Source organism: Zalophus californianus, chromosome 2, assembly GCF_009762305.2.
Source record: "Zalophus californianus isolate mZalCal1 chromosome 2, mZalCal1.pri.v2, whole genome shotgun sequence".
NCBI lineage: Eukaryota > Metazoa > Chordata > Mammalia > Carnivora > Otariidae > Zalophus > Zalophus californianus.
In genome coordinates this window covers 80,892,021-80,906,345 of record NC_045596.1, presented here as the reverse complement: position 1 = coordinate 80,906,345, position 14,325 = coordinate 80,892,021, and the positions used below count along the sequence as shown (strand labels likewise).

At 44.0% G+C, this 14,325-nt stretch overlaps 1 protein-coding gene across 7 annotated transcripts in view; it reads left to right on the top strand.

Moving 5' to 3' along the window:
• The window catches only part of TSPAN5 (tetraspanin 5), a 169,197-nt gene that overhangs the window by 33,187 nt on the left and 121,685 nt on the right, over positions 1-14,325 (top strand). The window lies entirely within an intron of this gene.

The following is a 14,325-nucleotide window of genomic DNA, read 5'->3' as shown; positions in this document are numbered from 1 at the left end:
AGGAGAGAGTGGGGCAGGTATGGCGGTTCTTGGAAGGGTGGCCAAGGAAGGCTTCCCGTGAGAGTGGTTCCGGAGCAAGACTCCCAAGAAAGCGAGGTAAAGGCCTTGCTGATATCGGCAGGAGATCTGTCGAGGTGGAGGGAGCCTCAAGGGTGCCTTTAAAGGCCATGCCTCAGACGGGCTGGGTGGGGGGGCAGGCAGTGTGGTGGTTGGAGCCAAGGGAGCGTGGTAGGAAAGGTGGAACGGGGTCAGTCGGGGCTTGTGGCCACAAGTAGAGAAGTGACATGAACTGACTTAGGCTTGAGAAAGGAACTCCCTGTTATGTAGGGAATAGCAGGGCTGTGGGAATAGGAAGAGGGTAGAGGTGGGGAAACAGGTTCAGGGAATGGGATAAGCCCTTTGCGTAGCCATTTGTTCTGTATGGTAGTACATTTAGGGGGCTTAGTGGTTCTCAGACTTCAGGATACATCAGACTTATGTGGGCCATTTTCGAGTGATGCAGACTTTTTTACTTGGCAATTCTAATTCACTAGGTCTCACCTGTATTATTCACAGCTACCCGCCAAGGGGAGTCTCAGAGGCTGGCCCTTGAAGCACAGGTTGATACAATAACAAGTGAGTTTGGAATGAGTGAATAAGTGGTTTATGGAAAATCCTTTAGAGATACTTAGATATGAAGTGTTTTCTACTCTTCTTGCTTTATTTCTTATAAACATATTACTCAACTTCTAAAAATCATGTGGTAGTATAAATTTTCTCTTACAACTGACTTAATGCATAAAGATCTCGCTGGGCAAGAATAGTTTTTTAAAAGAGAAGTGTATTTTGTAAAATAAACATAATACTGACATGCCATTTTCCTGCCTCTAAACACGTGGTTTCAGAAGGAATGAATAAATGGTACTAATAGGATTCATTCACAAAGAAGCTTTTAAGTGCATTCAAGAGGAAATTGGATTCAAGAAGTAGGTTGGACGAAGCCATTAAAGGTATGAATGAGTACTTTAGATACAGGTGGGTATTTTAGAGCTGGAGTGGACTAGATCTGGCTTGGCAGTGTATCGTACCAGACGTCCACGGGACATATGTCAGAACAAGTCCCGGAAACAGGGCTAAGTGCGAAGCGTTAAGGGACTTGTCTCTTCTCCTTGGTGAATTAAGTTCAGTCTTGCGTGGGTAATGTTGGGTTGAACACGGAGACGAGTTGTGCCTTGTTTAAGTGTGATATTGTGGGCAAGAGCATGGGCTTTGGAGCATCACTGGTTTCAAATCCTGCTCGGAACCATCAGTGTTAACTCATGTTGCTTCAGTTTCCACATAGGAGGGGCATAGTAGTGCCCACCTCGCAAGCCCATTGTGAGGGTTGAGGATTAATGACCACAAGGTACTTAGAATAGGGTCTGGCATATGGTAAGGATTCAGCAATTACTGGCTTTTTTCTTCCCTCCCTCTCCTATTTTTATTATCACTGTTACATTTCAGTGCTTTCAAACCATATTTTGCTTTCTGGAATACTATACATTTTCCGTGATTGTTGTTCTGGAATGAGTATAGTTATCGGTCACGTCTAGAAATATGCTCATTCGTGCCTCTGTTTATACAAAGAATTTAAAGTCTTAAGTATAGTGTTTGTCTTTTTTATTTAAGACCAGCACTTTTTGGAAGTTGGTTGCCATCACTTATGCCATGTTAGCTTTTTTTCCCCCCCTCTGTAAAAGAGGGATGCTCATACTTGCTTCAGGGACATGTGAGAATTAATGAGTAAGTTAATGTTTGTGGTTCTACCCCATTAAGTACTAATTAGCATTAGTTACTGCTCTTAATCTCTTTCCAAGTACCATGATCAAACTGATTCTTTGAACTAGGGGCTTTGAGAGAACTTTTTCTTATGTACCGTGGGCAATAGCATCTGAGAACATTTGCTGTTTTATTACTCCCCATATCTAAAAATTTTATACCGGGATCCCCAACAACAAAAAACTAAAGTAAATCAAATAACGTCTTGTAGAACTTAGTAATAAAATGTTATAGTAAGTATTAAGGGAATCTTTTTTCCTTTGGGTGATCACCATCTTTCATTTTTGACTTTCTCTTCGTTATGCAGCAGTTACATCTGTACTTAGCAATAATGTTCTAAAAATTCCCACAATAAGCCTATGAGGGCAAGTATGGTAGAGGCAGTCCTGGCATTGTGGTTTAAAGAAGAAAAAAAAAGTTTGTATTTCAATTCTGTCTCCCTAGCGGTAAGGTTTGGAGTTTCTGTACCTTAGGACCTTTGTAGAACTAGGATAATAATGCCTTGGAATAACATATGTTAAATACCAGGCACAAATACCAACATATATGTGCCTGACTGTAGCGAATACTCACAATGATTTGATTTTTCCAATATGATTGAATTTGGTAATATAACTGGAACCAATTTCATAGTTTTCATATAAAGCAAAAGAAAGTATCTTTTAGGGTCCTAATGTCAATTGGATTTCTGCCTGACATACACTTACCTTAAATATCTAATTTCCAAACTTACTCTGGGAGGACACCTCTTCTGTCAATTGACAAAATTAAATCATTCAAAGGATGTGAATATAGAGTGAATATGGGATTGTGTGTGTGTTTGAGATATTCAAATAAAGTAATTCAGTGTAATGCAATTTTACATTTCCCCATCATGTATTAAAATTGTGGGTCAGTAAAGGAGTAGGCTAACCAAGGGCGTGGGTCTGGATCCTAGGAGGGGCTCGGCCTGAGAGAGACTGGCCTTCTATACTCCACTAAAGGCAATGTTTGGTTAAAATTCAATTCCTTGCAATGGAGGCCTGAAAGGATTAGCTAGCTACACTCTTGACTGATATGTAAAGAGAGTTTTTATAATCTCTGGAACTATGGCTTTTGAGGAACAAAATGATCTATAATTTTGAAATGGGACAGAAGATATTATTATAGGCTTATTCTTAGTATTCTCCTCTTTTGATTTGCCTCTGTAATTAAATACGTACTTGGCGGGGAGGGTGTATAGAGGGACGATTATTCCCTTGCTTTAATCACTGTTGATTTCTTAGTGATACTTTGAAGTGGTGTCCAACTGTCTTCCCTGGCTTTCAGATGCTTTGATGAAACAATAGGAACTTGTTAACTACATAACCAGATTCTTTCCACGCGGCTCCCTCACGAGGTCTATTTTAGGTTAGTTAGGCTTGATGTCCAGACTGAAAAGCATTTATTCACCAGTTCTGATAAAAGGTCGAGGAGTTTATCTTCTTACAGATAAGACCAAGGAGCCTAAAACTATTGCTGTGAACTACCTACCCTGTCTCCTTTCCCAAAAAAGGAAAAAAAAAAAAAAAAAAGCCTAGAAAGAAGTAAAGGGATGCTTATCTTCTTTAAGGTGTCAGAATTTAGACCCTGAAAAGATTTCTGTTTCTTATTGTAATTTGGTGAGTCTCTTGTCTTGGCTCTGGCACCTTCCTCTTTCTTATCCCACTATCCCAAATAGTTTTATTATTTTGTTACATTCTACTTATGGTGCTCCTTTTTGCAGACTCCGTATCCTCTACCCCATTGTTCATTTTTTCTGGAGCTCCTGAAAGGTGCAGGCCAAGCTTCTCTTTTTTTTTTTTTTTACACTCTGTACTTTCTCTTGAGCCAAGCCTATAGCTGCTGAGCGTCAAGGGTTAACTCCAGTCTCTCCCACCTGACTTTTCCACCTGAATGTCTTAGAACACACGTCAAACCCACCAGTCCCAAACAAGCTCCTGTTCTTTCACAAAAGCTGGTTCCTATTATTTTCAAAGCACAATTCTGATGTTTACCCCACCTGCTTAAAACTTTCCAGGGAAGGGCGCCTGGGTGGCTCAGTTGGTTAAGCAACTGCCTTCGGCTCAGGTCATGATCCTGGAGTCCCGGGATCGAGTCCCATATCGGGCTCCCTGCTCAGCAAGGAGTCTGCTTCTCCCTCTGACCCTCCCCCCTCTCATGTGCTCTCTCTCTCTCTCTCTCTCTCATTCTCTCTCTCTCAAATAAATAAAATCTAAAAAAAAAAAAAAACTTTCCAGGGAACCCTCAGACCTTGCTGATGGGAATGGAAATAGTACAGCCCTGTGGAGGACACTTTGGCGGCTCCTTAAAAAATGATACCTAGAGTTACCATACGACCTGGCAATTCCACTCCTAGGTATTTGCCCAAGAGAAAAGAAAACATATGTTCATATAAAATGTGCCCAGGAATGTTCAATAGCCATGATATTCATAATAGTAAAAAAAAAAAAAAATGTCCAAGTAATGAATGGGTAAATAAGATGATGTATACATACAATACAATGTATACACATACCTGTTATTATATAGCGGAATGAAGTACTGATACATTCTGTCACATGGATGAACCTTGAAGACATTATGTAAAGTAAAAGAAGCAAGACCCCGAAGGCCACATATTGTATGTTCCATTTCTACGATGTCCAGCATAGGCAGATTCATAGCAGATTAATGGTTGCCAGGGCTGGCGGCAGAAGAGAACAGGATTTCCATTTGATCCATGAGAATGTTTTAGAATTAGATCGTGGTGATCATTGCACTCTATTTTGAAGATGCTAAAAATCACTGAATTGTACAGTTTAACCTGGTGACTATTAGTTCCTGAGGGCTGCTGTAACAAAGGCCCACAAACTCAGTGAGGTAAAATGGAGAAACTTATTGTCTCAAGGTTCTGGAGGCCACAAGTCTGAGATCAAGGTGTTAGCAAAGTTGTTTCCCTCTTTAGGACATGAGGGAGAATCTGTTCCAGACTTCTCTCCTAGCTTCTGGTGGATTGCAGCAATCGTTGGCCTTCCTTGGCTCATAGACCCATCACTCCAGCTCTGCCTTCATCTTCACCATGATGTGCTTCCCGTGTACACGTGTGTCCAGATTTCCCTTTTTTGTAAGGACACAGTCCTATTGGATTAGGGCCTACCTTCATTATCATAACTACCGACCTCTGTTACAACCCTGTTTCCAAATAAGGTCCCATTTTGAGGTACTGGTTTTGACTTCATATGAACTTTTCAGGGACAGAATTCAATCCATAATAGTAACTTCTATGTTATGTGAATTTTACCTCAATTAGGGGAAAAAAAAAACCAAAAAACAAAACCCAAACCGAAAAACCCTTAGGGAACTTCTGACTGTTGTCAAGTAAGAGACCAAAGCCCTGAACAGTATCTGGCCCTTGCCTCTCTCCTTAGCCTTTCCCTCTTCTCTTACCCTGGGCCCTGGCCAGCTGGCTTTCTTCCTGTGCCAGCCATGCTCCCTCGGACCACAGGGCCTGTGCCTATGAGCTGCTTTTATTCCTTTTTTTTTTTTTTTTTTTGCCATCCCCTTCCTTCCATTTGTTGGAAGCCTTTTCACCCTTCTGACCTCCACTCCAGTGTTCCTTTCCTGCGGGATGTGCGGTATAAAGCTGCCTCTTCTGTACGCTCGATTTGGTCCTCTCTCGCTGTGTGACTGAGCGCTCCGAAACTTCCTGGGGTTGAACAACAGCCATCTGTTATGCTCTTGGATTCTGTGGCTCAGGAATGCAGATACACTGAAGATGATCTGTCTGTCCTCTGTGATGTCTGGAGCCTTGGCAGGGAAGATCTCCACAGTGTCAGGCTGGGATCCCCTGGGAGCGTCGCCACTCCTGTGTCTGGTGCCTGGACTGGGAGGACCCAAAGCCTGGGCTTTCCTGGCTCTGTTGACCAGCGCTCCTGCCCATGGTTCCTCGATGTGGCTTGGATTCCCTCACAGCAGGGCAGCCTCAGGAGAAGCAGGCTTGTTACAGGACAGTTCAGGGCTCCAAGAGTAGGTATTCTGGCAAATAGAAAGCAGCAAGAAGCTGAATGGCCTCTTAGGACCTAACTTTGGCAGTCCATAGCATCGTTTTGACCCTATACTCTAATGGTTGACGCTGTCATAGCCCGCCCAGATTCACATGGAGGGCGGGGGAGGGGAGCACCTAGACCTCACCTCTCAGTGGGAGGAATACCAGAATTTGCAGCTGTGTTTTTTTTTTTTAAGATTTTATTTATTTATTTATTTATTTATTTATTTATTTATTTATTCATTCATGAAAGACAGAGAGAGAGAGAGGCAGAGGGAGAAGCAGGCTCCCAAGGAGCAGGGAGCCCGATGCAGGGCTCGATCCCAGGACTTTGTGGCTATGTTTAAAAAGTACTGCCACAGTACTCCTCGATGGGTGCTCCTTCAGAGTGCTCCCCTGTAAATCACTCCTTTGTGTCATTATTGGATTAATTTCTGCCTTTCCAACTAGACGATAAGCTTACCTTGCTCACCATGGTATTCCCAGCATCTAATACGGGGGCTGGCACATACTAGGTGCTTGGTAAGACTATGAGATGGAAGTTGACTGTGAAGAGTTAGAAAAGGCACAGCAAGGAAAAATATTCATTTGTGTCCGAAACATCATGAGCTTGTGCAGCTGATCCAAGCATGACCATGGCTGTGTTGTTTCATCCTCACGATCTCTGTCGTTCAGCCATAAATCTGGCTGCCTTGTGACTGTTGATAGTGCAGGAGACCTCTGAGAGCTGCTACCCACGAGAAAGCCCTCTTGACGCCCGCAGTAAAATATAGCAACATAAGTATAAGTGAAGCTAAATGTTTGCTGAATGAATTCCCCATGAGAGAATAAACAGAATTAAAAATTTAAGGTTTAAATAGGCTAATACTAATAAGGTGTGTGCGTGTGTACGTGTGCGTGTGCACGCTCATGGCTTGCAGTGCCTGTTGGGTGAAGAAAGGAAGGTGGTAAGGGATCTAGTTTATTTTTAACAGACTGACTTTATCCAAGCGGTGTGGGGCCGATCATATTTATTCAACATGCTCTGCAGAATTTAAAATGAGATTCTCCTTCCTATCTCCTCGGCTCCTCATTTCTTTGAAAAACTTGGAGCCTGAGACAGACACACATAAAACCTCTCCAGGCACGCGCTTCACTTGCTCCTTGGGCTCCGTGTAGCTGCTTGACATTTGTGCTACAGAGTTGGCAGATGAGTGCCAATTTCCCTTCCTTACCTGTACATTTGCAGGGCAGTCTTTTACACAGAACCTCTTAAAATGCAGAGGGATGTGGTTCAGTACACTGAAATGCCATTCCATTTAGTTTTTGCTTCTACTTGCCAAAGACCCCAGTGCAGTGTGGGGTGATGTTAAAAACACTGGCTTTGGAAGTCCCGTGGACCTAGGTTTTGAACCTTGACCCTGCCACTTTTTATTGCTGTGACCTGAGGCAAGTTAGTTACCCTCCGTATGCCTCCTTTACTGCAGGTGGGGGATGGGGAGATGATAATATAGCGGTTAGAAGAATTTAGTGAGATCAGATGCATAAAGATCCGAGTACATTCTGGCACATAGTGAATGCTCAATCAGTGTTAGTTATTAGGACTATTATTATGCAAATGTAACTGCTTGGGGTTTACTTGGAATTTAAATATAGTAATATTGGAATGGCTTTCACCGAGTGCTCAGTCTTATTCTGATTTTGCTCTTAATTGGAAAGTAAGTTTATGCTGTTTCAAGTTCGGGATATTTGTAGGTTATTAGTGCAATAGTTCCTGCCTGGTCTTTGGTACTGGTGACTTTTGCTTTGAAAAGTGTCTGTTAAAGAATAAATAGGCTCTCAAGAGGAGAAATGGTTCAAAATTCTAGGACTTCAGAAAGTTGAATGTATTTTTCTGCGTTTTTCTAACCTTGACCATCATTCAGGCTGTCAGAATAAAAGACATGCTGATTTCAGGATGTCTGGTTTAACACTGCTGGCTTTCCCCCCTCCCCCCCTTTCTGGACCAGGGTCGGCATGGCCGGGGGCTTCTGTGAGGACGCCTCGGTTCAGAGGCTCTTGCTGGTTCCTGCTCGTGTGACCAGGGATGGTGGCAGATCTGCGGTCTCTCGTGAAGTGAAGTTGGAGGAGGGAGGGTTTTGTAACAGATGGTTTCTTGGCTATCTGGGGCCTGCCCAGCTCTAAGCTTTGAAAACGATGGGCCAGACCCTGAGCTGGCACGTATGTGGGCTCAATTGCCAGAACAGGAAGTGAGGTCCCAGGGTGATATCTTTGGAGCAGCTGCTGCTGCTTGGCTGGTGGGCTGGCTCTTCCCATGGTTTGGTGAGGCAACTGTGTGTGGGACCACAACAGCAGTCAAGTGGGAAACCTGGCCTGGAATCCGAGGTCGTAAGCCCTTTGGAGCTGCTGGCCTGGGTTTGGAAGGGGGGTGGGGCTTGTGCCACCTTTGCCGTGGATGGAAATGAGTGAATGCGGGAGCCAAAGATCGATGCATCCTGCGCTGGTCAGCTGGGTGTTGCGGCTTGGGTATGAGAGCAGAAAGCACTGCGGTGTGGGAGGGCTTGGCTGTCCTCTCTGACGTTAGCTTCGGAAGACTAGGAGCTTATTCCAGAATTTGCTAACCTCCTCGGATACCTTTTTGGAATAATTAAATCATTCTTGTCTGGGTGCGAGTATTTGGCCTGCCTCTTACTGGCTGGGTGTCCTTGGGCAAATTACTCATCTCTCTGTGCTTAATTTTTCTTATCTATGAAGGGGCCAGACTGGATGATGTTCTAAGTATGAGATCATCTTTAATGTCCAACTCTGGTTAAATCCTTTTATGTATCTTCATATATATGCACAGTTTTTTATTTGAGTCAACACACGTTACGGTAGTTATGGGTGTACGACTTAGTGACTTGACAAGTTCTTACATTGTGCTAGGTTCACCACAAGGGTCGCAGCCATCGGTCCTGCTACATTGCTGTTACAATATGTATGTATCTTCATGTATTTCGGTATTTGCTTCTTTGAACGATGGGCCCCACAAATGTACTTCTTAAAGTGAAACATAAACCCTTTCTTTTGCTCTTCTTTTTTAGCGATTCAGATGGTGCTCTTCCATATCTAGTATTTAAGAATTTGGAAATCAGAGTATGTATCATTTTATGGAGAGAGGGACCCAGACTTTATTTTTCTCGCAGCCTAGAAATGAGCTCATCCCATTTGTTGTTGGGATAATACTGGTTGCAATTGCTGTTGGGGAGGTGACCTATAGGGCACAAGGCATACAATTATAGAAGCAGGCTCTTGCAATGGCAGTAGAGGCCATCTCGTCAACCCCTTCAGGTTGGCAGGAGGAGACTGAGACCCAGAAAGGTCTCACCACTTGTCTCAGACTGTGTAGCTAGACCCTGTGAAAGCAGAGGCTGTGCTCTGTCCATTGTGAACCGCCCCCCACCTGCTGCCGCCTTTTGTGCATCAGGTCCAGCTGGTTTCTTTATTAGCATTTGTCAGAATGACCTGAGGTAAAGATCACCTCACATTGCCTCTCCTCTGACCTTGTTAGGTTCTGAAATGCCAAGTCACCCATATTCGGAAGGATTATTTCAAGGTAGAACAAACTCCGAGAGCTTTGGGCTTCCTCTTTGGGTTGGTCTGTTTAGATCTGGGTTGTTTCTCAGGAGCTGGACTCAGGTCCTAGAAGTGTTCTTCATGAGAGGTCGCTTCTTATCTCCTCCCCAACAATTCCTTCTTCTCTGAGGGCTCTAATTCTTAAGAGGGAAGCAGAGGTACAATTCTGAGGAGTGATGCAGATTCGATGGAATGCAAGAGAAGCAAAAGCTGAGTGGGTTGGGTTAATACGGAACTAAGAAATCATTGTGAGGGAAAAGTGCAACCAGAAGGGCCTTGCAAATCTACCTAGTGTTTGGATAAGATTCTAATACAGAGCCCTGGGAAATTGGAAATATTCTCTAGACATTGTGTGTGCATTGTCTGAAATGAGCTCCCACGTCTTTGTCTTGCTTCCTTCTGGTTCTCCTTGTTCTACTTACCCTGCTGTGTAGCTGCCAAATGCCCTTTGTGTTTCTTAGGACTCTGCTGTCAGCCAGGTTTGGCCATTTCTGCCTTAATTCCATCGCGTCTTCCTAACTGAACTAGACACATTTACCTTATTTTCTTCACTCTAAGACCTTAACTTTTAAAAACATGTTTGGAATTCCAGTGGATTGACGAATCAATGTGTATATTTAATGTAGTGTTTTTCTTTTCCTTAAAAGCACTGTTAAGAATCTCTGCATCTGAGAATCTGGAAATAATGAATTAAATGCTAGACTTAGTGAAGAGAGAAGCTGAGGGGTTGAGAGCAAAACTGTTAGAAAGGAAGGGCCATGAAAACCAGAAAGGTGGGGGGTGATTTGTTAAGTGAAGTGGAAAAGTACTGTATTCTCTTTAACCCCCTGAGGTTTTCAGGCTTGGGTAAATTTTGCACAAGTGCAGCCTCTCAAGAATTTTCAGGAAAGCCTGACACTGGGCTCTCCTTGTCCCAAGGCACAGAAACATTGTAGCAGGGGTTACCATTCAGGTTACAGGTGAAAAGAGAGCAGAGAATCTCAGGAATATCTAAGGATGCAAACTGTGTCCCATGGCCGGGCCTCACAGGTACCACGTTGACAGGTTGTTCTGGATCCAAGATCTAGATCGGGGATGTCGCCAGCAGGAATTTGTGACTACTATTTCTTTCTTTAAAGCAGCTAGGTTGACTTATGGGTCTCGCTAATTATCATCATCTTTGTTAAGTAGAACTTCTAATTAAATTTTCTTGTCCTCTGTTGTTGGCCAGCAGGGCATAGTGTCCATGATGTTGGGGAGGCTGCTGGAGAGGGTTGACCGCAAGGCCGTTTGGCGTGGGCCTCATATGCGCGAAGGGCCTCACATTGATTCCTTTAGTGCTATCTGCACACAAACTTATACATTCCTTCACAGAGATAAACTGGCAAGACTGAAAGAAGATGGCATTCATCATCCAAATTTAAATTTGTTTCTCATTAATGGATATTCTGCCTGTAGTGCACTATGAATTAATGTTTTATAAATCTTGTAACTGTCTCATGAAGAGCATAATTAGTCATAAGTGTTTGGGTGTTAGAAATGTTAATTTGTTCAATGTAGGTATTAAAATATCTTGTCAATTCTTTATTAACATAACTGGGAGTGTTAACCTTGAGAGGGGCTCGAGCCTCTCTTGACCTCTGAAAGGCCCTGCTGAACCATCTGTGCATTGCCTGTCCTGGGTCACGGGCTCACTTCTAGTCCAGTCACCTGTGAGTGGGGCCATCACTTGAGCTGGAAAACTCTGTCCCCTTGGTACCCGGAACAGCCTGGGGTCTTGTCCTTAGAAAGTGCTGTGGGTGTGGCGGGCTTGTGACAGAATTGAAGATGGGGACCGTGAGAGTCTGGTCTGTAAGACTAAAGAGTGGGGCCCACAGCAGAGCTCTGATTGAGTCCTGAGATCCCTCAAGTCTTAGGCAGCTCACCTCCTCGTTTCTCTGCATTTACTCTTGTAAACTACAGGTGACTTTTGACAACCAAGCATTGTAGAACTCATTTGTGCTTTGAGATTTCAAGCCACTGCTAAAATACTTTTCTTAAAAATGAAATAATTGTTGAGGCAGTTGGCAGTTGTTTTGGTAAAATTTCAGAGAGAACAGCTCCATGAGAAGAACTGTTCCAGAAATGAGAGGATGAAGAGATGCAAGGGGCCACTTGGTAGTGAGGTGAGGGCAGGAAGTGATAATTGGTTGTGCTGAGGGAGGGATAACATTGGAAAGTGATGTGAAAATGCAGCTTGAGTTGTGGTTGGGGGGGAACTTTGAAATGAAAAACTGGCCTTGAGTAGTGACAGTGACCGGGCCTTTTCAATTCATAGACCCGCCTCTCCCACCTGACCCCCTCCCCTGTTTCTCATTATCAACCTGTAATAATTTATGCTGTAACTACCATCTAGGGAGATCTTAGGCAGGACTGGGTTGCTTCCGTCACCAGATTTGTTGTTTGGCCAAAGCTTTGATGTCTACAATAGGGACTAGAAAATTGTATGGGGAAAGATTGGTGGGTTAATAGACTTGAGATAAGCAGTCTGGGACTCTTGTATTATGAAGGAAGGGATTTTGGACCTTGGTATTTTTGCAAAGACCACATTTGCATTATTAGAGAACACAGGATTGTGGGTAAGGTGGTTGCAACTACTAAACTAGCTTAGTTGCGTATGGATTCCTGTTCACTCACAAATCCCTTTTTGATGTGCTTGTTGAAACTCTAATATCCTGGGTGGGTTTAGTACAATCATTTATGGCATGGTCAGAGTATCTGGAAATACAGTGAGAGACCGGAGCATAGGCACCATTCATAAGCCTGCAGCTTTATGGACAGATTGCTTATCAGGAGTTGGGGCACCACTGTACGTTCATCTTTGGACTTCTTTCATATAGAGCGATTGACTTGGTATTTCAGTCGGTTATTTTGCCAGGATAATGTCAGGTTAGTACTCCGCTCGATAGGGCATTGTGCATCTCACTCAGCTGTGGAACTTAGGAAAGTGCAGATGCTGGGCTCCGCCCTGAGCTGTTTGCCTTAGTCTCCAGCCCGGGCCCCCATCACTGTCCTTTCGATTGCAGTGTCTCTTCTACCCTCCCGAGTTCCTGCAGTTAAATGCACACCGAGCTTGGCGATCGTCACTGAGCTGGGTATAAAATGGTGAACGAAACAAATGATTCTTGGGCTTCTTGGCGTGTACATCTATGAGGGAACCAGGAAATAAGTACATAAATACTGCAGGAAAAGGAAATGTCTAACCTGCGGTAAGTGCTGCGGAGAGAGAAACAAAACAGGGCATTGAGGGAGGATCCTGGGAAGAGCGCGGTGTGGGTAGGAGGGCAAGCCTCTCTGGGGAAGTCATGCCGCCGCTGGAAACGCAGGGATGGAGAAGACTAGCTGAGTGAGGAGAGGGGCTGGACTATTCCAGACTGGGGGATGGCCTGTTGGAAGGCCCCAGAGAATGAAGAGGCTCCCTGGGGAGTCGGGGGGGGGGGAGGGGGAGAGAGAGAGAGAGAAAAGTGTGCTCCTGGAGAGAGGCTGGAAGTCGTGCTCCGTCTACCTTCCCCTCATGCTGTGGTTACCAGGTGACCTGCCTATATTGCCCTTTATTTATTAGTATTTCTATTTTATTAAAAATTTTTTAGGGATGCTTGGGTGGTTCAGTCGTTTAAGCGTCTGCCTTCGGCTCAGGGCAGGATCCCAGGGTCCTGGGATCGAGCCCCACGTTGGGCTCCCTGCTCTGTGAGGAGTCTGCTTCTCCCTCTATCTGCCGCTCCCCCCTGCTTGTGCTCTCTCTGTCTGACAAATAAGTAAAATCTTAAAATCTTTCAAAAAAAATTTTTTTTTATTTATCTAGAGCATGAGGGGCAGGAGGGGGTGGGCAGAGGAAGGAGAATCTCAAGCAGACTGTGCTGAGCCTGACTCGGGGCTCAGTCTCACGACCCGAGATCATGACCTGAGCCCCCGAAATCAAGAGCTGGACGCTTAGCGACTGCACCATCCAGGTGCCCCTAATAATGCTATTTTAATTAAACTTCTATTTTGAGGTAATTGTAGATTCACTGCAGTTGTAAGAAATAATGCAGAGAGATCCTGTGTACTCTTCACCCAGCTTCTTGCAGTGGCAACATCTTGCAAAATTATAGCATAATATCACATCCAGGAAACTCACATTGATGCAATCCACCAAGCTTATTCAGATTTCACCAGTATTATGTGTGTGCGTGCCTGTGTGTGTGTGTGTGTGTGTGTGTGTGTAGTGTATTTCTATGCAATTTTATCATGTGTGGGTTCATGTATCTACCACAGTAGTCAAGGTATATAGAACAGTTTCGTTACCACAAGGATCCCTCATGGTGTCCTTAAAAAAAAATTGAGGGACACCTGGGTGGCTCAGATGGTTAAGCGTCTGCCTTCGGCTCAGGTCCTGATCCCAGGGTCCTGGAATGGAGTCCCGCATCCGGCTCCTGGCTCACAGGGAGCCTGCTTCTCCCTCTCTCTTTCCCCCTACTCATGCTCTCTCTCTCGTCTCTGTATCTCTGTGTCTCGAATAATAAATAAAATCTTTAAAAAAAACTGAGATATAATTGACATATATTAGTTTCAGGTGTACTCCATGATTTGGGATACATAGTGAAATGATCACCTCAGGAAATCTAGTTAACATCCATCAGCACACATTTAAATGTCCCTTTAAAGACAAAGGGGTCCTTGCCTGTTACAACAATGTCACTGTTTAGGTCCGCTAAGCAAATTCCAGGGTGTCTGTTGGCTTTGTTTTTTGGGAGTTGTAAATGGATTTCACTCCAACATTACAAAAACTTGAAAGATTGGTTTAAGCAAAAGAATGTAATTGAAGGATGCATCATTGTTCTTGTAAATCCCTTGATGCTTGGCCATTGTCTTCTAGCCTTTTCATTCAGTGC